The sequence below is a fragment of the Mauremys mutica genome, chromosome 1 (genome assembly GCF_020497125.1).
Source record: "Mauremys mutica isolate MM-2020 ecotype Southern chromosome 1, ASM2049712v1, whole genome shotgun sequence".
Classification (NCBI taxonomy): Eukaryota; Metazoa; Chordata; order Testudines; family Geoemydidae; genus Mauremys; species Mauremys mutica.
The window spans coordinates 110604735-110628402 of NC_059072.1; the positions used below are offsets into that span (position 1 = coordinate 110604735).

At 52.8% G+C, this 23668-nt stretch overlaps 1 protein-coding gene across 1 annotated transcript in view; it reads right to left on the reverse strand.

Annotated features, from left to right (window-relative positions):
- Nucleotides 1–23668, reverse strand: part of LOC123351545 (sodium- and chloride-dependent GABA transporter 2) — a 503805-nt gene that overhangs the window by 97167 nt on the left and 382970 nt on the right. The gene's annotated exons all lie outside the window — the stretch shown is intronic.

Genomic DNA, 23668 nt, shown 5'->3' on the forward strand with positions numbered 1-23668 from the left:
GGAACTCCACTGGTAACCTCCCTCCAACCAGACAGATCACCTTTCAATACGACCCGCTGCAGTCTCCCCTTTAACCAGTTCCTTATCCACCTCTGGATTTTCATTTCAATCCCCATCTTTTCCAATTTAACCAGTAATTCTTCATGCGGTACCATATCAAACGCCTTACTGAAATCAAGATATATTAGATCCACCGCATTTCCCTTGACTTTATTTCCTTTCATATATATAGGGTGTGGGTAAGTTCAAGAGAAAAACACAACTGTCACACCGTACCCTGGCCAGTCATGAAACTGGCTTTCAAAGCTTCTCTGATGCGCAGCGTGCCCTGTTGCGCTCTTCTAATTGCCCTGTTGTCTGGTTGTGTGAAACTGGCAGCCAGGCGAGTTGCCTCAACCTCCCACCCTGCCATAAAAGTCTCCCCCCTTACTCTCACAGATATTGTGGAGCACACAACAAGCAGCAATTACAATTGGAATATTGGTTGTGCTGAGATCTAACCGAGTCAGTAAACTGCGCCAGCGCCCTTTCAAACGTACAAAAGGGCATTCTACCACCATTCTGCACTTGCTTAGCCTATACTTGAACTGCTCTTTACTACTGTCCAGGGTCCCTGTGTTGGGCTTCATGAGTCATGGCATTAAGGGGTAGGCTGGGTCCCCGAGGATAACAATAGGCATCTCAACATCCCCAACAGTAATTTTCTGGTTTGGGAAGTAAGTCCCTTCCTGCAGCTGTTCAAACAGACCAGAGCTCCAGAAGATGCGAGTGTCATGCACCTTTCCCGGCCATCCCACGTTGATGTCGCTGAAACGTCCTTTGTGATCCCCCAGTGCTTGCAGCACCATGGAAAAGTACCCCTTGCAGTCTATGTACTGACCGTCACGGTGGGCCGGGGCCAAGATGGGGATATGCGTTCCGTCTATCGCCCCACTGCAGTTAGGGAACCCCAGATCATTAAAGCCATCCACAGTGGTCTGTACATTTCCCAAAGTCACTACCCTTGATAGCAGCTGCTCAATGATTGTGTTGGCTACTTTGCGAACAGGGGCTGCTAACAGGGAGTGTCGCAAGGGAGTTTGGAAGGAGAGTGGGAAGGGAGCGGAGGTCCCTTACTGGTTCTATCTGTTTCCCTTTATTCCCCTGTAGTGAGGCGGCCTGGCTCCCGACGGCCCCAGAGAGAGAGGAACCGGAACAGCCACCTCAGTGGGCGGAGCCACTGCCACCTGTTCCCGCCCCCCGGAAGTCAAGGGGCGGGACAGGAAGTATAAAAGCCCGGCCTCAGCGCTCAGTTGGAGCCCAGCGGCCGGAGAGGACAGATGTTCCTGATCGGGCTCCTGCTGGACCGAGCCTGCCCCGAACCAGGTACCCTGACGCGGACCGACCGAGCCTCCCTCGAGCCAGGTACCCTGAGGTGGACTGGCCGAGCCTGCCCCGAGCCCGGTACCCCGAGGAGCGGCCCGAGCATCTCCCTGACCCGAGTCCGGAATAGCAGCCCGACCTAGACCACCTTCAGCACGCCGAGGAGCCCATGGTGTGGGACCCCGCTGCCGAGCCCAGCGACGAGCAGGTACCCGAGGAGGGGGAGATGGAGTGTAGCCCGGGGGTAGCCGACCCCTGTCCGGCTGAGGGCACTGACGTGCCCATGTCAGCGTGTTGCGGCCAGGATCACCACTGACTGCAGCAGATCCACGCTGCTGCTAGGGCCCCGGGCTGGGACACAGTGGAGTGGGTGGGCCTGTGTCCCCCCTGCCACCCCACTCACGGGTGGCAGACTCCCCCTCCTACCAGCACTCAGGCAGAGAAGCCTGCACTTCCCTGGGCTTTCTGAGACTATTGCTGCAGCTCAGCTCCTGCTACAAGGACCTGAGTCTTGAACTATTGTTTATTGCCCCGCCCTGACTAAGGGCCTGGGCTTCCTGACTTATTGCTGTGGTTCGGCTCCTGCAACAAGGACCTGAGCTCCTGAGACTATTATTACTGCTCAGTTCCTGAGGCAAGGACCTGAGCCCCTGAGACTATTATTAGTGCTCAGCTCCTGAGGCAAGGACCTGAGCCCCTGAGACTATTATTAGTGCTGAGCTCGTGAGGCAAGGACCTGAGCCCCTGAGACTATTATTAGTGCTCAGCTCCTGAGGCAAGGACCTGAGCCCCTGAGACTATTATTATTGCTCAGCTCCTGAGGCAAGGACCTGAGCCCTGAGACTATTATTACTGCTCAGCTCCTGAGGCCAGGACCTGAGCCCTAAAACCTAGTAGTACTAAGTGTTTGGTGCCCCGCCCTGACTGAGGGCCTGGGCTTGCTAGTGCCCCTGTGTGTTCAGCTCCTGCTGAGAGGATCTGAGCTCAGAACTGCTGTGTTACTGCCCCGCCCTGATTGAGGGCCTGGGCGTAGCTTGTTAACTTTGTTGTTGCTCAGCCTGCAGCAAGGATCTGAGCCTAGAACTAGTGTTTGCTGCCCCGCCCTGACTGAGGGCTGGGGCTCATTGTAGTGACCGTGTGCCTTTTGTACAGCCCCTGCCTGAGGGGCAGAACCCCGAGACCTTCAGAACCCGGAGACTGATTTGGGCCGTGTAGTGACGCGGCCTGGCTCCCGACGGCCCCTGAGAGGGCACGGCCCCAACACCGGACTATTACACGTGGTGCCTTCTCTGAGAACCTTTCTGCCCAGAATGTGGGCACGAACTCTAGACACCGGAGAAAAAGGGGCGATGGGAGAAAGACCTCCCACCAGAGAGGTGGACCTATCCCAGCTCCTGACCCTCATGACCGAGAGTCAGGAGCGACAGCAGGCGGCTCAGGCGCGATACCAACAGGAGCACCAGGCCGCCCACCAGCTACAGCAGCAGCAGCTCGTAGAGCAGCTGGGGGTCCAACAACGGCAGCTGATCGCGGACCTGGTTACCCAACACCAGGACTTCCAGCAGAAATGTGTCCAGCAGCTTGCAGTGGCCCTAGCCCGACCGGGGGAACCCCTACCCGGGGGCGCCGCAGGGGCCCCGCGACCCAGCCCCCCAATTCGGTTGACGAAGATGGGACCCGAGGATGATCCCGAGGCTTTTCTCGTCACCTTTGAGAGGGTGGCTGTCGTCGCAGGCTGGGCCCCGGACCAGTGGGCCACCATCCTGGCCCCATACCTAACGGGGACTGCCCAGACGATCTACCGAGGGATGTCGGTGGAAGCGGCCCAGGATTACAACCTAGTGAAGGCCGCTATCCTGGACGCACTGGACGTGAGTCCAGAGACCTACCGACAACGGTTCAGGAGCCTGGCCTATTCCCCAGGGGCCCGGCCGCGGATGGTGGCTCAGGAACTGCGTGAGACCTGCAAAAAGTGGCTACAGCCCGAACGCCGGACATCAGAAGAGCTGATGGAACAGGTCGTATTGGAACAATTTGCTCATGTACTTCCACCGAGGGGAAGATCCTGGGTCCTCCGCCATAGGCCAACGACGGTGTCCGTGGCCGTTACATTAATGGAGGACTTCCTCGCGGCTGAGGCCCCGTCAGGGTCAGCTGGCCGGGCGGTCCCGGTCCGGACGGAACGCCCCAACCCAGAAAAGAGGGGGCCGCAGTCCCTGCCGGCCATAAGTGTTCCCTCCCGCAGCGTAGAGGGCCGAGCCCGGATGGCCGCGCCCTCCGGGAGACCCACACGGACCCCGGCGCCCACAGCCAGAGGATACAGCCGGAACCCCCTCGGGGGTGACCCCGGAGCCCGGGCGCGGACGGAGCGCCCCACTCTGGGGCCCTGTTTCTCCTGCGGAAAGTATGGCCATTTGCAGCGGGACTGCCCTGAACTGGAGTGTGCATTTGGCCAAGTCTACTCCGGGGAAGGCCGTGCCCGACGCCCGCAAGGGGCCAAGATCACCGTGCCCGTGGTCATTGAGGGACGCCAGGCGGTGGCCCTCCTCGACTCCGGCTGTGGCCAAACGCTGGTCTGCCAGGCCTTAGGCCCGCCGGCGGACGGCCACCTGGAGAAGATTCCACTGCAGTGTATCCACGGAGATATCCGACCCTACCCCAGCGCCCAGACCCAACTGACCATTGATGGGGTCACCCGGCGGATGACAGTGGGGCTTGCGCCCCGGCTGGCGTACCCTGTGATCCTGGGGTGGGACTGGCCCAACTTCACCACCGTATTACGCCGCCACCTCGAGGGTAGCCCACAGGCCACGCCGGCATTGGGAGGAGAGGCCCCGGGGACCGGGGAGGACGAGATGGAAACCCTCGTCCCTACCAGTCCCTCGGGAGGACGGGAAGACCCTCCCCGAGGGGGAAGAGGGGATCCCTCGACACCCACAGATTTTTGCCGGGACCAACGGACCGACCCCACACTCAAACGGATCTACGAGCAGCTGGCCTCCGTGGATGGGGCTATTCTCGAACCCCAGCGAGCGGCGCAGTGGCTGCACTTTGAGCTGCGACAAGAGCGCCTTTATCGCTTGGAGAAGGACCCCCGCACCGGGGACATCCGGACACAGCTTCTCGTGCCGCGGTGTCATCGCCGGGCGGTCATGAAACTGGCCCACGATGTCCCAGCGGCTGGGCACCTCGGACACGACAAGACGCTGGCCCGGATCCTGGGGCGCTTCTTCTGGCCCGGGGTGTACCAAGAAGTAAAGGACTATTGCAATTCGTGCCCGGAATGCCAGTTGGCCGCCCCCGCCCGGACCCCTAAGGCACCGTTGGTGCCGATGCCTCTAATGGAAACCCCCTTTGAACGCGTGGCTGTGGACCTGGTGGGGCCCCTCCTGAAGAGCAGCGCGGGGTTCCAGTATATTTTAGTTAGGATGGACTATGCCACCAGGTTCCCCGAAGCCATTCCTCTTCGGAACATCTCAGCCCGCACCATTGCCATGGAACTGGTGAAGGTCTTCGCCCGCGTCGGCCTACCCCGGGAGCTCCTCACGGATCAAGGGACCAATTTCACATCACGGCTGCTTAAGCAAGTCTGCGAAATCCTGGGGGTCAAACAACTCCGAACCTCCGTCTATCATCCCCAGACCGATGGATTAGTGGAGAGGTTCAACCGGACGCTGAAGGGGATGTTGCGTCGGTTTCCCCCGGAGGACCTTCGCCGGTGGGACCAGCTCCTTCCACCCCTGCTCCTAGCAATACGAGAAGTTCCCCAGGCATCGACGAAGTTCTCCCCCTTCGAATTATTGTATGGGCGGCGACCCCGGGACCTGTTGGATCTCATGAGGGAAACCTGGGAACAGGCTCCCTCCCCGGCCCAGGGTCTCTTACAGTATGTGGTGCAACTTCAGGAGCACCTTAAGCAGACGGGGGACCTGGCGCGGGAAAACTTGAAAGCCGCCCAGGACACGCAAGCCCAGACGTATAACCGAGGCGCACAGACTCAGGACTTCCAACCCGGGGACCGGGTGTTACTCCTCCTCCCATCCAGTGAATCAAAGATCCTGGCCCGGTGGCAAGGGCCCTATGAGGTGGTCAGGAAGGTGGGCCCAGTCACGTATGAAATCAATCAGCCGGACCGGAAGAAGAAGACCCAGCGTTATCACGTCAACCTCCTCCAACCTTGGAGGGAGCGAGAAGGGCTTTTGATGAACCCCTACCCGCCAGAACCGGAACTAGGGCCCCAGGTCCCCCATACCGGAGACACCGAGGAACCCCAGCTCGGGGAGACCTTAACCGAGGAACAGCTCCGACAGACTCGGTGCCTCCTCCGAGCTTTTTCCCACACTTTTACGGACCAACCGGGACACACCTCCCTGGTATACCATCGGATCCCAACAGAGCCTGGGGTGGTGATCCGGGGGACGACTCGGCCCCTGCCCTATCATAGGAGGCAGGTCGTTGAGAAGGAGGTACGGGCGATGTTGGAGTTGGGGGTGGTGGAGCCATCACAGAGTGAGTGGCGCAGCCCGGTAGTGCTGGTGCCCAAACCCGACGGTTCGCAGCGGTTCTGTATTGACTTCCGACGCGTTAACGCCATCTCCAAATTCGACGCCTATCCCATGCCCCGGATAGATGAGCTGTTGGCCCGCCTAGGGGAGGCCCACTATATCACCACCCTGGACCTAAGTAAGGGGTACTGGCAGATCCCCCTGGAACCCGCCTCCCGTGAGAAAACTGCCTTTGCCACCCCCACAGGTCTCTACCAATTCACCAGGATGCCCTTCGGCCTCCACGGGGCCCCGGCCACCTTTCAGCGCCTAATGGACCGCCTCCTCCAGCCCCATCAGGACTATGCGGCCGCCTATCTAGACGACGTTGTTATCTATAGTCCGCAGTGGGAGAACCACCTGGAGAGAGTCGCAGCCATCCTGAGGTCCCTGAGGGAGGCCGGATTAACAGCCAACCCAAAAAAATGTCGCATCGGCTGGCAAGAGACTAAGTACCTGGGGTATGCTATCGGGCATGGGCAGGTAAAACCCCTAATCGGAAAGGTCCAGGCCATCGCAAACTGCCCCCCACCGACCACAAAGCGCCAGGTGCGGCAATTTCTAGGCTTGGCAGGATATTATAGGTGGTTCATCCCCCAATTCGCAGCAATTACAGCCCCCTTAACGGGGCTCCTAACAAAGGACAGCCCACGACAGGTGAACTGGACGAATGAGTGTGACAGGGCCTTTCGGACTCTTAAGACGTGCCTCTGCAGCGAGCCGGTCTTGTATAGCCCCGATTTTAACCAGCCATTTGTCTTACAGACCGATGCCTCAGAAGTGGGACTCGGGGCTGTCTTGTCCCAAGACGTAGGGGGTGAGGAACATCCGGTTCTTTACATTAGCCGGAAACTGTTCCCCCGCGAAAAGAACTATGCGGTGGTCGAGAAGGAAGCCCTAGCTGTGAAGTGGGCTTGTGAAGCTCTCCGGTACTACATCCTGGGAGTCCCCTTCACCTGGGTCACCGACCATTCCGCCCTTCAGTGGTTGGCCCGAATGAAGGACCACAATATGCGGGTGGAGCGCTGGTACCTGGCCCTCCAGCCGTTTGCCTTCACGGTCCGCCATAGAGCCAGTAAGGACCATGCGAATGTGGACTTCCTCTCTCGGTTGGGGGGTGTGGAATGGGCTGGCCCCGCTGCCCGGGAACCAGCCTCGGGGGGGGCGGTGTGTAGTGAGGCGGCCTGGCTCCCTACGGCCCCAGAGAGAGAGGAACCGGAACAGCCACCTCAGTGGGCGGAGCCACTGCCACCTGTTCCCGCCCCCCGGAAGTCAAGGGGCGGAACAGGAAGTATAAAAGCCCGGCCTCAGCGCTCAGTTGGAGCCCAGTGGCCGGAGAGGACAGACGTTCCTGATCGGGCTCCTGCTGGACCGAGCCTGCCCCGAGCCAGGTACCCTGACGCGGACCGACCGAGCCTCCCTCGAGCCAGGTACCCCGAGGTGGACTGGCCGAGCCTGCCCCGAGCCCGGTACCCCGAGGAGCGGCCCGAGCGTCTCCCTGACCCGAGTCCGGAGGAGCAGCCCGACCTAGACCGCCTTCAGCACGCCGAGGAGCCCATGGTGTGGGACCCCGCTGCCGAGCCCAGTGACGAGCAGGTACCCGAGGAGGGGGAGATGGAGTGTAGCCCGGGGGTAGCCGACCCCTGTCCGGCTGAGGGCACTGACGTGCCCATGTCAGTGTGTTGCGGCCAGGATCCCCACTGACTGCAGCGGATCCACGCCGCTGCTAGGGCCCCGGGCTGGGACACAGTGGAGTGGGTGGGCCCGTGTCCCACCTGCCACCCCACTCACGGGTGGCAGACTCCCCCTCCTACCAGCACTCAGGCAGAGAAGCCTGCACTTCCCTGGGCTTTCTGAGACTATTGCTGCAGCTCAGCTCCTGCTACAAGGACCTGAGCCCCTGAGACTATTATTACTGCTCAGCTCCTGAGGCAAGGACCTGAGCCCCTGAGACTATTATTAGTGCTCAGCTCCTGAGGCAAGGACCTGAGCCCTGAGACTATTATTACTGCTCAGCTCCTGAGGCCAGGACCTGAGCCCTAAAACCTAGTACTAAGTGTTTGGTGCCCCGCCCTGACTGAGGGCCTGGGCTTGCTAGTGCCCCTGTGTGTTCAGCTCCTGCTGAGAGGATCTGAGCTCAGAACTGCTGTGTTACTGCCCCGCTCTGATTGAGGGCCTGGGCGTAGCTTGTTAACTTTGTTGTTGCTCAGCTTGCAGGAAGGATCTTAGCCTAGAGCTAGTGTTTGCTGCCCCGCCCTGACTGAGGGCTGGGGCTCATTGTAGTGACCGTGTGCCTTTTGTACAGCCCCTGCCTGAGGGGCAGAACCCCGAGACCTTCAGAACCCGGAGACTGATTTGGGCCGTGTAGTGACGCGGCCTGGCTCCCGACGGCCCCTGAGAGGGCACGGCCCCAACACCGGACTATTACATCCCCATAAAACCTATAAACCAAACTACATTCAAAACTTCTTGCTTTAAACAACCCTTTCATTAACTAGGAGACAATGCAGGCAGAAGCCCAGCTGCAGAGTGGGGGCTATCCAGTTTATTGCACTGAGTGCAGCATGTATGATTACCTGCCCTGTGGGCTGGTGGCGTATGTGTGCATTCGGTGCAAGGAGCTCCTGGCCCTCAGAGACCATGTACGGACTTTGGAGGCCAGGGTGGCGGAACTGGAGGAGCTAAGGGACGCAGAGAGGTATGTTGACGAGGCTTTCCAGGACACTGTACCATTGTCCCACTTCTGGTCAGACAGCCCCTGTGCTGTTGAGGAAGATGAAAGGCCCAGGGAAGCAGAGCAGTCAACGGAAGCAGAGGGAAACCTTCCCATACTTGGGACCCTCCTTCCAGATGGTGCTGGGGTTGCCTTTCGCACAGAGGTTAAAGCTCCGGGGGAGGGAACTCCAGTTGCTAGGAAAAGGCAGGTGTTAGTAATGGGAGATTCGATCATTAGAAATGTAGATAGCTGGGTTTGTGATGACCGGGAGAACCGTATGGTGACTTGCCTGCCTGGTGCGAAGGTTGCGGATCTCTCGAGCCATCTAGACAGACTTATGTGTAGTGCTGGGGAGGAGCCGGTGGTCGTGGTACATGTAGGTACCAATGACATAGGAAAGGGTAGGAGAGATGTCCTGCAGGCCAAATTTAGGCTGGTAGGGAAGAGACTGAAATCCAGGACCTCTATGGTGGCATTCTCAGAAATGCTCCCAGTTCCACGCGCAGGGCCAGGTAGGCAGGCAGAGCTTCAGAGTCTCAATGCATGGATGAGACGATGGTGTAGAGAGGAGGGGATTACATTCATTAGGAACTGGGGAAACTTTTGGGATGGGGGGAGCCTATACAGGAGAGATGGGCTCCACCTAAACCAAAGTGGAACCAGACTGCTGGCACTAAGCATTAAAAAGGTTGTAGAGCAGTTTTTAAACTAGGAGATGGGGGAAAGCCAACTGCTGCAGAGGAGCATGTGGATCGGACAGAGACTTCTCTTAGGGGAGAGTCTAATGATAGAGAATCTCCAGGTTATAGTCAGGAGCAGAGGACGGAAGAGGAGAATGTAAGGGCCAGATCAGATGATAAACATTCACATAAAAAAGATTCTGACACATCAGAAAAGGGCAGACAAATAAAGAGTGACAAGTTTTTAAAGTGCTTGTACACAAATGCTAGAAGTCTAAATAATAAGATGGGTGACCTAGAGTGCCTTGTGATAAAGGAGGATATAGATATAATAGGCATCACAGAAACCTGGTGGACCGAGAGCAATCAATGGGACACAATCATTCCAGGGTACAAAATATATCGGAAGGACAGAACAGGTCATGCGGTGGGGGCGGGGGGGAAGTGGCACTATATGTGAAAGAAAATGGAGAATCAAATAAGATTTTTACTTCAAGTGAATCCACATGTTCCATAGAATCTCTATGGATAGAAATTTCATGCTCTAATAAGAATATAACATTAGGGATCTATTATCGACCACCTGACCAGGACAGTGATAGTGATGATGAAATGCTAAGGGAAATTAGAGAGGCTATCAAAATTAAGAACTCAATAATAGTGGGGGATTTCAATTATCCCCATATTGACTGGGAACATGTCACCTCAGGATGAAATGCAGAGACAAAATTTCTCGATACTTTAAATGACTGCTTCTTGGAGCAGCTGGTATGGGAACCCACAAGGGGAGAGGTAACTCTAGATTTAGTCGTGAGTGGAGCGCAGGAGCTGGTCCAAGAGGTAACTATAACAGGACCGCTTGAAAATAGTGACCATAATACAATAGCATTCAACATCCCTGTGGTGGGAAGAACATCTCAACAACCCAACACTGTGGCATTTAATTTCAAAAGGAGGAACTATGCAAAAATGAGGGGGTTAGTTAAACAGAAGTTAAAAAGTACAGTGACTAAAGTGAAATCCCTGCAAGCTGCATGGGTGCTTTTTAAAGACACCACAACAGAGGCCCAACTTAAATGTATACCCCAAATTAAGAAACAGTAAAAGAACTAAAAAAGAGCCACCGTGGCTTAATAACCATGTAAAAGAAGCAGTGAGAGATAAAAAGACTTCCTTTAAAAAGTGGAAGTCAAATCCTTGTGAGGCAAATAGAAAGGAGCATAAACACTGCCAAATTAAGTGCAAAAGTGTAATAAGAAAAGCCAAAGAGGAGTTTGAAGAACAGTTAGTCAAAAACTCCAAAGGTAATAACAAAATGTTTTTTTACGTACATCAAAAGCAGGAAGCCTGCTAAACAACCAGTGGGGCCCCTTGACAATCGAAATACAAAAGGAGCGCTTAAAGACGATAAAGTCATTGCGGAGAAACTAAATGAATTCTTTGCTTCAGTCTTCACGGCTGAGGATGTTAGGGAGAATCCCAAACCTGAGCTGGCTTTTGTAGGTGACAAATCTGAGGAACTGTCACAGACTGAAGTGTCACTAGAGAATGTTTTGGAATTAATTGATAAACTTAACATTAACAAGTCACCGGGACCAGATGGCATTCACCCAAGAGTTCTGAAAGAACTCAAATGTGAAGTTGCGGAACTATTATCTAGGGTTTGTAACCTGTCCTTTAAATCGGCTTCGGTACCCAATGACTGGAAGATAGCTAATGTAACACCAATATTTAAAAAGGGCTCTAGAGGCGTCCCAGCAATTACAGCCGGTAAGTCTAACGTCAGTACCGGGCAAATTAGTCGAAACAATAGTTAAAAATAAAATTGTCAGACACATAGAAAAACAAACTGTTGAGCAATAGTCAACATGGTTTCTGTAAAGGGAAATCGTGTCTTACTAATCTATTAGAGTTCTTTGAAGGGGTCAACAAACATGTGGACAAGGGGGATCCAGTGGACATAGTGTACTTAGATTTCCAGAAAGCCTTTGACAAGGTCCCTCACCAAAGGCTGTTATGTAAATTAAACTGTCATGGGATAAAAGGGAAGGTCCTTTCATGGATTGAGAACTTGTTAAAAGACAGGGAACAAAGGGTAGGAATTAACGCTAAATTCTCAGAATGCAGAGGGGTAACTAGTGGTGTTCCCTAAGGGTCAGTCCTCGGACCAATCCTATTCAACTTATTCATAAATGATCTGGAGAAAAGGGTAAAACAGTGAGGTGGCAAAGTTTGCAGATGATACTAAACTGCTCAAGATAGTTAAGACCAAAGCAGACTGATGAACTTCAAAAAGATCTCACAAAACTAAGTGATTGGGCAACAAAATGGCAAATGAAATTTAATGTGGATATGTGTAAAGTAATGCACATTGGAAAAAATAACCCCAACTATATATACACAATATGATGGGGGCTAATTTAGCTACACCAACTCGGGAAAAAGATCTTGGAGTCATCATCGTGGATTGTTCTCTGAAGATGTCCATGCAGTGTGCGGAGGTGGTCAAAAAAAGCAACAGGACGTTAGGAATCATTAAAAAGAGGATAGCGAATAAGACTGAAAATATATTATTGCCCTTATATAAATCGATGGTATGCCCACATCTCGAATACTGCGAACAGATGTGGTCTCTTCATCTAAAAAAAGATATACTGGCACTAGAAAAAGGTTCAGAAAAGGGCAACTAAAATGATTAGTGGTTTGGAACGGGTCCCATATGAGGAGAGATTAAAAAGGCTAGGACTCTTCAGCTTGGAAAACAGGAGACTAAGGGGGGGATATGATAGAGGTATATAAAATCATGAGTGATGTTGAGAAAGTGGATAAGGAAAAGTTATTTACTTATTCCGATAAAACAAGAACTAGGGGTCACCAAATAAAATTAATAGGCAGCAGGTTTAAAACAAATAAAAGGAAGTTCTTCATGCAGCGCACAGTCAACTTGTGGAACTCCTTACCTGAGGAGGTTCTGAAGGCTAGGACTATAACAGCATTTAAAAGAGAACTGGATAAATTCATGGAGGTTAAGTCCATTAATGGCTATTAGCCAGGATGGGTAAGGAATGGTGTCCCTAGCCTCTGTTTGTCAGAGGATGGAGATGGATGGCAGGAGAGAGATCACTTGATCATTGCCTGTTAGGTCCACTCCCTCTGGGGCACCTGGCATTGGCCACTGTCGGTAGACAGGATACTGGGCTAGATGGACCTTTGGTCTGACCTGGTATGGCCGTTCTTATGTACTTGCAGCACAGCAGCCCCTACAGTAGATTTGCACACTCCAAACTGATTCCCGACTGACCGGTAGCTGTTGGGCATTGCAAGCTTCCACAGTGCTATAGCCACTTGCTTCTCAACGGTCAAGGCTGCTCTCATTCTGGTGTCTCTGCGCTTCAGGGCAAGGGACAGCAAGTCACAAAGTTCCATGAAAGTGGCCCTACACATACGAAAGTTTCGCAACCACTGGGAATCATCCCAGACCTGCAACACTATGCGATCCCACCAGTCTGTGCATGTTTCCCAGGCCCAAAATCGGCGTTCCACGGCATGAACCTGGCCCAATGCCATCATGATCTCCCAATCGCCACATGCCATGCTTCTAGGAATGTCTATGTCCATGTCCTCATCGGTATAGTAATCGCACTGTCGTCGCTTCCTTGTCCAGTTTTGCAGGTACTGAACATACTGCTGGATAATGCGTGAGGTATTTACAATGGTCAAAACTGCAGCAGAGATCTGAGTGGGCTCCATGTTTGCCGCGCAATGGCGCCTGCACGGGTAATCCTTGAAAAAGGACGCAAAATGAGCTGGTCAGTTCAAGATGGCCGATAAAAGGCGGTAAATGGTTGTCTTCTGTAGCTTCCACAGGAGCCCAGGACAGCTTCCGCTGCTTTCTCCAGATTGTCTGTGACACTCTGTTCTCGATGACCGAGAACCAGGAGGGAATTGTTTCCTTCTGTAGCTTCAATGGGAGCCCAGGACCAACAACATGGAAAAAGTGGTGAGAGCAGAGTTTGCGGTGGAAATGTGAGCAGAGTTTGCGGCGGAAGCTGGTATTGATTAATTGCCAAAATTAGGCTAAGATCAATTGCCAAATTATCAGCAGGTAAGTATGCCCAGTGGTCTGGGATGGGATCTGAGTTACTACAGAGAATTCTTTCCTGGGTGCTGGCTGGTGAGTCTTGCCCACATGCTCAGGATTTAACTGATCGCCATATTTGGGGTCGGGAAGGAATTTTCCTCCAGGGCAGATTGGCAGAGGCCCTGGAGGTTTTTCGCCTTCCTCTGCAGCATGGGTCACGGGTCACTTGCTGGAGGATTCTCTGCAGCTTGAGGTCTTCAAACCACAATTTGAGGACTTCAATAACTCAGACATAGGTTAGGGGTTTGTTATTGAAGTGGATGGGTGAGATTGTGTGGCCTGCATTGTGCAGGAGGTCAGACTAGATGATCATAATGGTCCCTTCTGACCTTAAAGTCTATGAGTCTGTGCGGCTCTGTTCACAATGGCTGAGAAACGGTGGGGAATTGTTGCCTTCTGTAGCTTCCACGGGATCCCAGCACATACAATCTGGAGAAAGCAGCGGAAGCTGTGCAGCTCTGTTGACGATGGCAGAGAAATGGTGGGAAATGATTAGATGAAAGAGTAGATAGAAAGAGGAGAGGACATTGGAAGTGGATTCAACATACCAGGAGACAGGCGGTGCACCGTGCTGTACCGTCTGCTGACAGCATGGCATCTGCCGTAGCTTTCACGGAGGGAGGAGCGAGTGATGGCACACACCCAGAAGCACCCGCAAGAATGTAGAAAACCATGATGTATAAAATCAATTTGATTTCAATCAAATCCACTCTGCTAAGAATTAATTAACAAAAGTAAAGAATAGAGTTATATATGGTTAAAAGATCATATACTCACCAATGTTTGGGAAGTCTTTGAATGAGGTTTGTAGCAGTGAAGGAATAGTCTGCTGGTTTGCAAAAGTCCCGCTGGTAACTTCCAAAAGATTGGAAGGTCCTCAGTCTGTAGTTCAAAACACTCCTTTCAGTTGTCAATCCAGTCCAGAGAACTGTAGCAGGAAAGAGGCAAAATGGAGATGTCTCAGGTGTCTTTTATATTCTCTGCCATGTGCATGGAAATTTACCTATACCAAACAAAGCCCATAGCCCCTGTGTATGGAAAGTTACTGACAAAGAGGGAGTCTGAAGTCACATGTCTGCATCAAATGCCCCAATATGTTTTGTTAAATCACAGGAGTGGCCACTGGCTCCTTGTTGTCTGAGACATCTGAAGAGTTAATTCTTCTTAGTGGCCTATCAAGCTTGACTAGTCCATTCACAATGGACTGGAGAGACTGGATATAAATTACCCTGTGGGTGTCACCCCAAGAACAAACACAGCTGCGATACAAATACATCACCAATAGTCAGAACGTCAGATACTGTGATGATACATGGATTTAACCAGGATAATCATACTTGACAGACTAACTTTTCCATTGATACCTTAAATGATGTACTTTGTACAAGATTTGTTGCAATTATATAATAATGGGATCAATAATATTATAAATGGTCACCCATCTTTTATACAATGTCACAATAGTCCCATGGTTATAGCTGCCTATTGTGTCCTGCATAATATCTGTGAGGCAAAGGGGGGAAAGTTGCTGCCTGCGGGGAGGTCAGAAGGCTGACTCTGAACAGCCAGGCACAAGGGCCATTACAAGAGCCCAACCTGAAGCTATGCAACTAAGGGAGGCTTTCAATGAGCACTTTAAGGTCATTCACAGCAGTGTTCTCTGGTCTGAATATTAGGGTGCTGCTAGGAACGGTCTGGTGTTTGCTGTACTTTTATAAATAGGACTGGGTATGTTAGTGATCCTATGAATTACGTCAAGTATCAGGGGATAGCAGTGTTAGTCTGTATCCACAAAAACAACAAGGAGTCCGGTGACACCTTAAAGACTAACAGATTTATTTGGGCATAAGCTTGCGTGGGTAAAAAACCTCACTACTTCAGATGCACCTTCAGATGAATTGTGTGGTGCTTGCTGTACATTTACAAGCACTCTTTGCTTCCTCAAAGGAAATCTGCGCAACACCCTCAAAAGGCTAGCCTGGGAATTAAATTCATAACTTTGTTAGACACTTAAAACCATGGACTCAACAGGGACACCGGTTTTATGGCTCATTACAACAATTTGTAACACACTTCACTGCTTGCTAACCTTTAATTGCCTACTTCAAATCCCTCATGCATAACAATGTAACCCTCAATTGCCTACTTCTTTTCAAGTGGCCTCCTACAACTTGCTTAACACTTTTACTTAACACTCTGTTCCAACTTGTATTTAGCTCAGGCACTCTAATTTCCTTCCTCAGACCTGAAGAACACCTCTGTGTAGCTTGAATGCTTGTATTTTCCATCAACAGATGATGGTCCAATGAAAAATAATACCTCATCTACCTTATGTCTCCAATAGCTGTGTTTTGTTAACTTGTGGATGAGCTGGGTGCCATCATTAAGTGTAAAGACTGTAAGGGGAAATGCATGTACATCCCCTCCCCCAAATTATCTTCCCTGTTCTCAGGCTCATTCGTGTTTACCTGGCAGGACTGTGTTCTGTGAAGCAGTCTTGAACAGGTCCTGGCTCACAGGAGTTCCTCACTAAGTCTCTCCGCTCCTTCTCCTCACTTGTCATGGCCAGGGTCTCTAGCTCAGGCTTCTCTGAGGTATCCACAGTGGCCTATGGGTTTCTGGTGGAGTCTATTCCAAGTACAATAGGCAGTTCAATAAAAAAAAAAAGTAGCAGATCTGCAGAGCACCACCAGATCTATTAGAGGCCTCCCTGGCCTTTTGGTATTCTTGGCGAAGTTCCTTTGTTCTCATGCGGCACTCATGCTGATCCCTGTCATACACCTTCACCCCCTGTGCTATCTGCTTGTAGATGTCCATGGTGCTATGGCTGTGCTTGCACAGCCTCTTCTTCCTTCAGGCCCAGGAGATCCACCATCTCTTGTCTACTCCAGGCAGGATTGTGTCTAGTGTCTGCAGCCAGCATGGTTGGCTGTACCATTGCACACAACGGGGGGGGAGCTGCTAGGTGTGTTCACCAAAGTGGGCAAGTAGGAAAAGGCATTTCAAAAACACAGTGGGGCATTGTGGGACGGTTGCTGGGGGACTGTTAGGGTTGACACAGATCACGCAGTGTTTGCACTTGCACCGCATTGACCTCAGCAGGTCAACCATGGCTGCATGCTGTTGGCGGAGGTGGTTTTACTGCATCAACAACAGGAAGTATTTACATCGACCAGAGACAAATTTGAGCATAGACACATGTACAAAGAGGTCAGTGCAAGACAACTTACATCAACCCATCTCTGTAATACAAACAGGCCTGGAACATGGAAAGGAGAGGTAGCCTCAGAGGAGACTAACAAGAGCATAACTGGCACCTTCAACAAAGCATGGGAGTTAGGATTTTTGGACATTTCACTGCGAGAGCTAAAACTTTGTGCCAGCTACTAATAAAGCGTGAGCTTGTGAACACGACCAAACTCAATCTACTCAGTAGCTCGCTGACCCATTGCAAGCAGTGGCACTGAGGGGTGCACCACGCTCTCATGTACTGCAATACGTCTTCTCTGTAGCATCTGGTGCTGGTCACTGTCAGAGACTGGCTCATGGAATAGATGGACCACTGTTCTGCTCCAGCCTGGCAATTTCTCTCTTCCTAAAAGGTGGTAGCCCCCCTGTCCTCTGCATGGGATACAACCAAGCCCTATAGTGGAAACTACTGTAGTTCTGAGAGACTGCAGGAGGGGAACGAACAGTGACTGCATTTCATAAGCACACTCAGTTTCTACAGCAGTGGTCACCAATGCTATCAACTGGTCAATCCTGGAGCCTCTGACAGTCGATCGCAATCTCCGACCACTAAAAGTCCAGCAGTACAGCTGGGCTAAGGCAGCCCCAGCTCCATGCCGCTCCAGGAAGTGGTCAGCATGTCCCTGCGGCCCCTGGGAGGGCAGGGGTCTCCGCATGCTACTCCTGCCTGCAAGCACCACCCCCGCAGCTCCCATTGGCTGGGAAGGGGGAACTGTGGCCAGAGGGAGCTGTGGGGGCGGTGCTTACAGGCAGGAGTAACGCACTGAGCCCCATGCCCCCATCCCAGGGGCCGCAGGGGTGTGCTGGCCACTTCCAGGAGTGGTGTGGGGCCAGGGCAAGCAGGGACCCTGCCTTAGCCCCACTGCACCCCCAACCGGGAGCCACCCAAGGTAAGTGCTGCCTGGCAGGAGCCTGCACTCCTCCTGCACCCCAACCCCCAGCCCCTCCCAGAGCCATCACCCCAAACCCCCTCTTGGACCCCAACCCCCTGCCCCAGCCCTGAGCCCCCTCCCAGACCCTGCCTCCTGTACCCCCTCCTTCATCCCCAAACTCTGCCCCAGCCCGGAGCTCCCTCCTACACCCAAACTCCCTCCCAGAGCTTGCACCCCTCAGCGCCTCCTGCACTCCAACCCCAGGCTCAGCCCAGAGCCCCTCCCACACTCCAATCCCCTCGGCCCCCGCCCTGATCCTGCACCCCCTCCCAAACTCCAACCCCTTGGAGCGATGGAATTGAGTGAGCTGGACGGGCCCTTGGGGAAGATACTGGGTTGCACTTAAATTAAAAAAGTGATCCTGTGCATAAAAAGGTTGGAGACCACTGTTCTACAGCATGTCACAAGGGAGGGTAACACTGAACAGTCCATGGCTGACTTTGCAGGGGAACTGCATCCATTTCTCTGGGGAAAATTCCTTTCCTTTCTACATGACTCTCCATGCTTAGGCTTGACAAACCAGAACAGACAGCTCCAAAAATAAATGTCCTCCTTTGCAGAAAAGGCTCACAGGTAGGGGATACAGAATAGTGCCAGTACTCCAAAGCAATTGAGGGGTTAGGATCGATTTTTTTTTTTAAATCTGTCCTGCTGCCCCCTTCTCTCCAAGGTGAATTCTGCTTCCTTGACAACTGGCACTATGGCAAATGAAGCATAAAATGACAGCAAAATTCAGTAGGAAACCAGTAACAGGAATTAGTAAAAGGTCACACCTCCTTCCAGTGCCCAGGACAACAAACTGCAGTTTTCTTCATAGGCTGAGGAGAGAAGTCTCATCTGTAGGTTGTGTCCTATGATCAGTGAAGAGTGGCTAATAAAAAACTAACTTAAAACTCAACCAATCAGGCATTTCACCTGATTAAACTTAACCCCTCGAATTGTCACTCAGAGGTTTCACCAACTACAGGTATTGAGCCCAGGCCTAGAGACTGAACGGAGAAGGGTGGAGAGCTATCAGCAGGGCATCCAGCTGGATTACTGAACAGGAGCACCAGTAGCTGGAGATTAAACCCTCCCACTCACCTACTTATTTGTACAGACAAGACCAGTCTGACGAAACACCTTTATTTTTAAGAGTATTGTTCAGTACAAAGTCTTCCAAAGTATACACACGTCTATGAAAAACAAGTAAAAATATTGCACATGGGGGCATATTCTGTGCATACAAGTGCTGTAAACCAACTTTTACTGCTAACACGCCCCCCCCCCACACACTCCAAAATTTGAGGCCCTTTCCCCAGCACTTCTGGAGTAACTGGATGGAAATGAGGAGTAGCCAGCCTCCTGACAGGTGGATTCCTACCAAACAGCCTGCTCTGTCACTGGGTTCCTCTCTTCCCATGGTCCCCTCTGACAGCAGAGCATGGTAGTTTGTGCTGATGGACCCAGAACTCCCTACATTCAGGAGATGACATGTCAAATGTATAGCAGGGCCCACTTCTCCCTCTGCTGCCCCTGCCAATGGATTCTTGCCTTCTGCTGCAGAATACCCTGTTAGCTGGGTCCTTAGACTTACAGGCTCCATCTTTACAGCAGGAAGAAAGGGGTGTTAACTCAAGTTAGCTAACAGGTGATAACTAGCCTAGTGAACATAATAGCCTAGAGAACGCAAACCAGTTTGCAGTTTTCACAAGAGTCAGCAGGTCTAGGTAAAGACTATGGGGGAGGTTAGTTTTTAACTTAACCTGCTAGCTCATGGGAATACCACAGACTTCTTTGTCCACACTAGGATTTTAACTTGAGTGAACTAAGTCAAGGTAAGAACACACCTTTTTCTCGTGGTGAAGACAAGATCCCAGATGTAACCTCATAACAGATCTCCCATGAACAGATGAGTGTCCGAGTGTCACAGACTCAGAGATTGTGCCCACTCTTGGCCCCGTGCGGTCCGTGAGGGGTGCCCCTTTCAGTGAGACAGCCCTTTTCCTGGGGGTCCACTCTCTCTTGGGGTTAGGCCCCTCCACCTCCTGGAGCCGCATGTCTGTCTCTCACCATGGGCCCCCTCAGGGAGTCCACTCACTCTGGACCCCCAGGGCCACCACCCCCTGAAAGGGTTGATGCAACCCTATTCTCTAGACCAGAGCGACTCTCAGCCAGCATAAAACAGGAGGGTTTACTGAGCATTGAACACAACACAGGAAACTCTCAGGGCCTCAGGCCTGACCTCCCTCAGCACAGCACATCCAGGGGCGGCTCTAGGCACCAGCAAACCAAGCTGTTGCCTAGGGCGGCCAAATCTAGGGGGTGGCAGGCTGGGCCGGTGGACCTGCCGCAGTCATGCCTGCGGGAGGTCCACCGGAGCCGCGAACGAGCGGACCTGCCGCAGGCATGACTGCGGAGGGGGCGCTCGTCCCGCGGCTCGGCTGGACCTCCCGCAGGCATGACTGCGGCAGCTCAAGCGGAGCCGCCGGACCCGCGAACCGTCCGCAGCCGTGCCCGCGGGAGGTCCGCTCGTCCCGGGGCTCCGGTGGACCTGCCGCGGGAGCTCAACCGGAGCCGCGGGAAGAGGGGACCCGCCGCGGGACCGAGGAAGGGCGGCGCAGCACACCGCGCTGCTTGGGGCAGCCTATTTTCTAGAGCTGCCCCTGAGCACATCCCAGTCTCCCCTGCATCCCGGTGGGCTCTGCCTGCTCCCTCTCTCCAGCCCAGAGACCCCCTGCTTCCCAGCTGGGCATCTGAGATCACCGGCCCCAAGCCCCACCTCTGTCCATTGTCTTCTCTCCAGGTAAACAGGGTCATAAACAGGGTTGCCTGGGCCTCCTCTCCTCTCAGCCCTGCAACCGACTGGCTAGGTCACTGGGGTCCTCTCTTCGCAGCCTATTGTCCTCCCACTGGCCAGAACCAGCTGAGACCCTTGAGCTGGGTCTCTGGGTCGTCAGGTCACCAGTTGCTGGGGTATCCGTCCTCCAGGCCATCAGCTGGGGTCCCAAGTTCCCTCTCCGGTCCTCTGTAACAAACTCCCTGTCCATGCAACCCACTGGAAAACCACAAAAACACCAACCAACAAGAAAATCCCCCACTTCATCACATCTCTGCCCCCTTCGAGGCTGAATGGAGCAGGGTCACAGACAGTGACCTGGGGAAGTTCAGGGCCCCCACCCCATGATAAAGCATCGTCTAGAACATTGACACTCCTCCTGACATGGACCACCTCCATGTCATAACCCTGGAGAAGGCGGCTCCATCTCAGCAGCTTGGCATTAGCCCCTTTCATTTGATGTAGCCACGTCAGAGGTGAATGGTCAGTGTACACAGTGAAGCGCTGCTCAAATAGATACGGATGCAGTTTTTTAAGGGCCCACACCATGGCCAGGCATTCCTTCTCTATGGCTGCATAGTGTTGCTCCCAGGCAGCAGCTTCTTGCTCATGTACACAATGGGGTGTCTCTCCTCCTTAGTATCAGTTTGCATCAGCACCGCACCCAGCCCTGTGTCTGACGCGTCGGTGAACACCAGGAAGGGTTTTGTTAAAATCCGGGTTTACCAGCACCGGGCCTTGGATAAGTGCCCCCTTCAGTGCACAGAGAGTCCTCTGGCACTGCTCGGTCCAGACCACCTTGTCCGGCTTTCCCTTCAAACAAAGCTCCGTGAGGGGAGCTGCTAGGGAGCTAAAGTGGGGCCAAACCTCTGGTAGTACCCTGCCATCCCAATGAAAGCCTGGACCTGCTTCTTAGTCTGGGGAGCGGGCCAATCCTTGATTACCTCCACTTTGGCCGGCTCCGGCTTCAGGTGGCCGCCCCCCACCTTGTGGCCCAGGTATGAAACCTCTGCCATCCCCACCTTGCACTTTTCAACTTTTATGGTCAGTCCTGCATCTTGGAGGCAACCCAGCACCCTCTTCACCTGGGACACATGTTCTTCCCAGGTCTGGCTAAAGACACAGATATCATCAATGTACGCCGAGCAAAGTCCTCCATCCCCCTTAGCAACTGATCCACCAGGCACTGGAAGGTGGCCCGTGCCCTTTTGAGGCTGAAAAGCAGGACCAGGAACTGGAAGAGCCCTATTGGGGTGGTGAAGGCAGACTTCGCCCTGGCCTCCGGGTCCAAAGGCACCTGCCAGTAGCCTTTGGTAAGATCCAAGGTAGTGAGATACTGGGCGCCCCCCAACTTACCTAGGATCAATGAGATCCTAGGCATGGGGTAGGCATCAGACATGGTGATGCCATTGAGCTTCCGATAGTCCACACAGAACCAGATCGACCCATCCTTCTTGGGGGACCAGCACCACAGGTGAGGCCCAAGGGCTGGATCACTCCTAAAGCCAGCATGTCCCTGACCTCTCTCTCCAGGTCCTGGGCTGTTTTCCCAGTGACCCTGAATGGGGAACACCTGATGGGAGGGTTGGCTCCCGTCTCCACCCAGTGGACAGCCAGATTAGTGAGCCCAGGCCGGTTGGAGAACAGCTGCCGGTATGAATGCAGCACCTCTCTGATCTCTGCTTGCTGGGCAGGGGTTAGCTGGTCTGCGAGGGGAATTGATTCCAGTGAGGGGCCAGCCCCAGCCTCAGGGAGGAGTCCCACAAGGGGATCCTCTCCCTTCTCCTCCCACTTCCCACACACAGCCAGCACCAGCTTCTCCCTGTCCCAGTACGGTTTCATCATGTTGACATGTGTGAAAGTAGAATGAATTATATTGTAAAAGTAAGAAGGGATTAAAGAAATGCTGTATGTACCTTTAGGCAGAAATAAAAAATGTTGAAATACAGGTGTCAGGGAAAGAAACATTAAGACATAAACAATGAGTCCACTTAAGCTAATGGTGAAACATTAACAGAAGATCAGTAATCGTTAGTAAGGAAATAAGATATGCATGTCTAGCCCAGGTAAACTTATCAGATTCTGCTTCCTTTGTTGTTATCTTGTTACGTTCACACCTTTTTATCTGTATAAATAAGATAGTTTGTGTCTTGCTCACGTTATCTCGGTGTTATTAGCAGAGCACTGTGCTAATAAAACAGAGCCGTCTGACAAACTGAGTCCTGAGTCTAACTGACACATGATACACCCAGTGGCTGTGTGCCTGGTTGGACAGTTCCACTACATAGTTCACCTCATTTACCTGTCTGATGACTTTGAAGGGGCTGTCCCCGGCAGCTGGCAGCTTGTTCTTCCTCACGGGGATGAGGAGCATCACCTGGTCTCCAGTAGCATATGAGCAGGCACGTGCTGAGCAGTCGTATCAGACATTCTGCTTCCTCTGGGCCCTTGCTAGGTTTCCCCTGGCCAAGCCTATGAGCTCCAGGAGCTTTTCCCGGAAAGTCAGTACATTCTCCACCATTGAGTCTCCATCAGGAGAGGCCTTCCCTTCCCACTCGGCCCTCATCAAGTCCAGGGGTCCCCTCACTCTTCTCCCATACAGCAACTCGAAAGGGGAAAACCCTGTGGACTCCTGGGGCACTTCCCTGTAGGCAAACAGCAGGTGGGGTAAATACTCGTCCCAATCCTGCGGGTGCTGGTCCAAAAAAGGTTCTCAGCATCATCTTTAGGGTCCCATTGAACCTCTCCACCAGCCTATTGGACTAAGGGTGGTACGCCGAGGCCCCGGTGTGTCAGACCCCACACTTCTCCCACAAGAACTGGAGAAGGGTTGACATGAAGTTAGACCACTGGTCTGTAAAGACCTCCTCGAGGAACCCCACTCTGCTGAAGATGGTCAGTAGTGCATCTGCCATGGTGTCTGCCTCAACAGAGGACAAGGCCACTGCCTTGGGCCAGCGAGTAGCAAAATCTACCACCACCAGAATGGGGTATCCGTCCTCCAGGCCATCAGCTGGGGTCCCAAGTTCCCTCTCCGGTCCTCTGTAACAACAAACTCCCTCTCCATGCAACCCACTGGAAAACCACAAAAAAAAACAAGAAAATCCCCCACTTCATCACAGCAAGGATTCCAGCTGAGGGAAGTTTTTCCAATCCTATAAAAGCCCATCTCCTTTTCTGATTCAGTACCCACCTCTACTAATTCAGGGGGTGGGGCAGGGGAAAT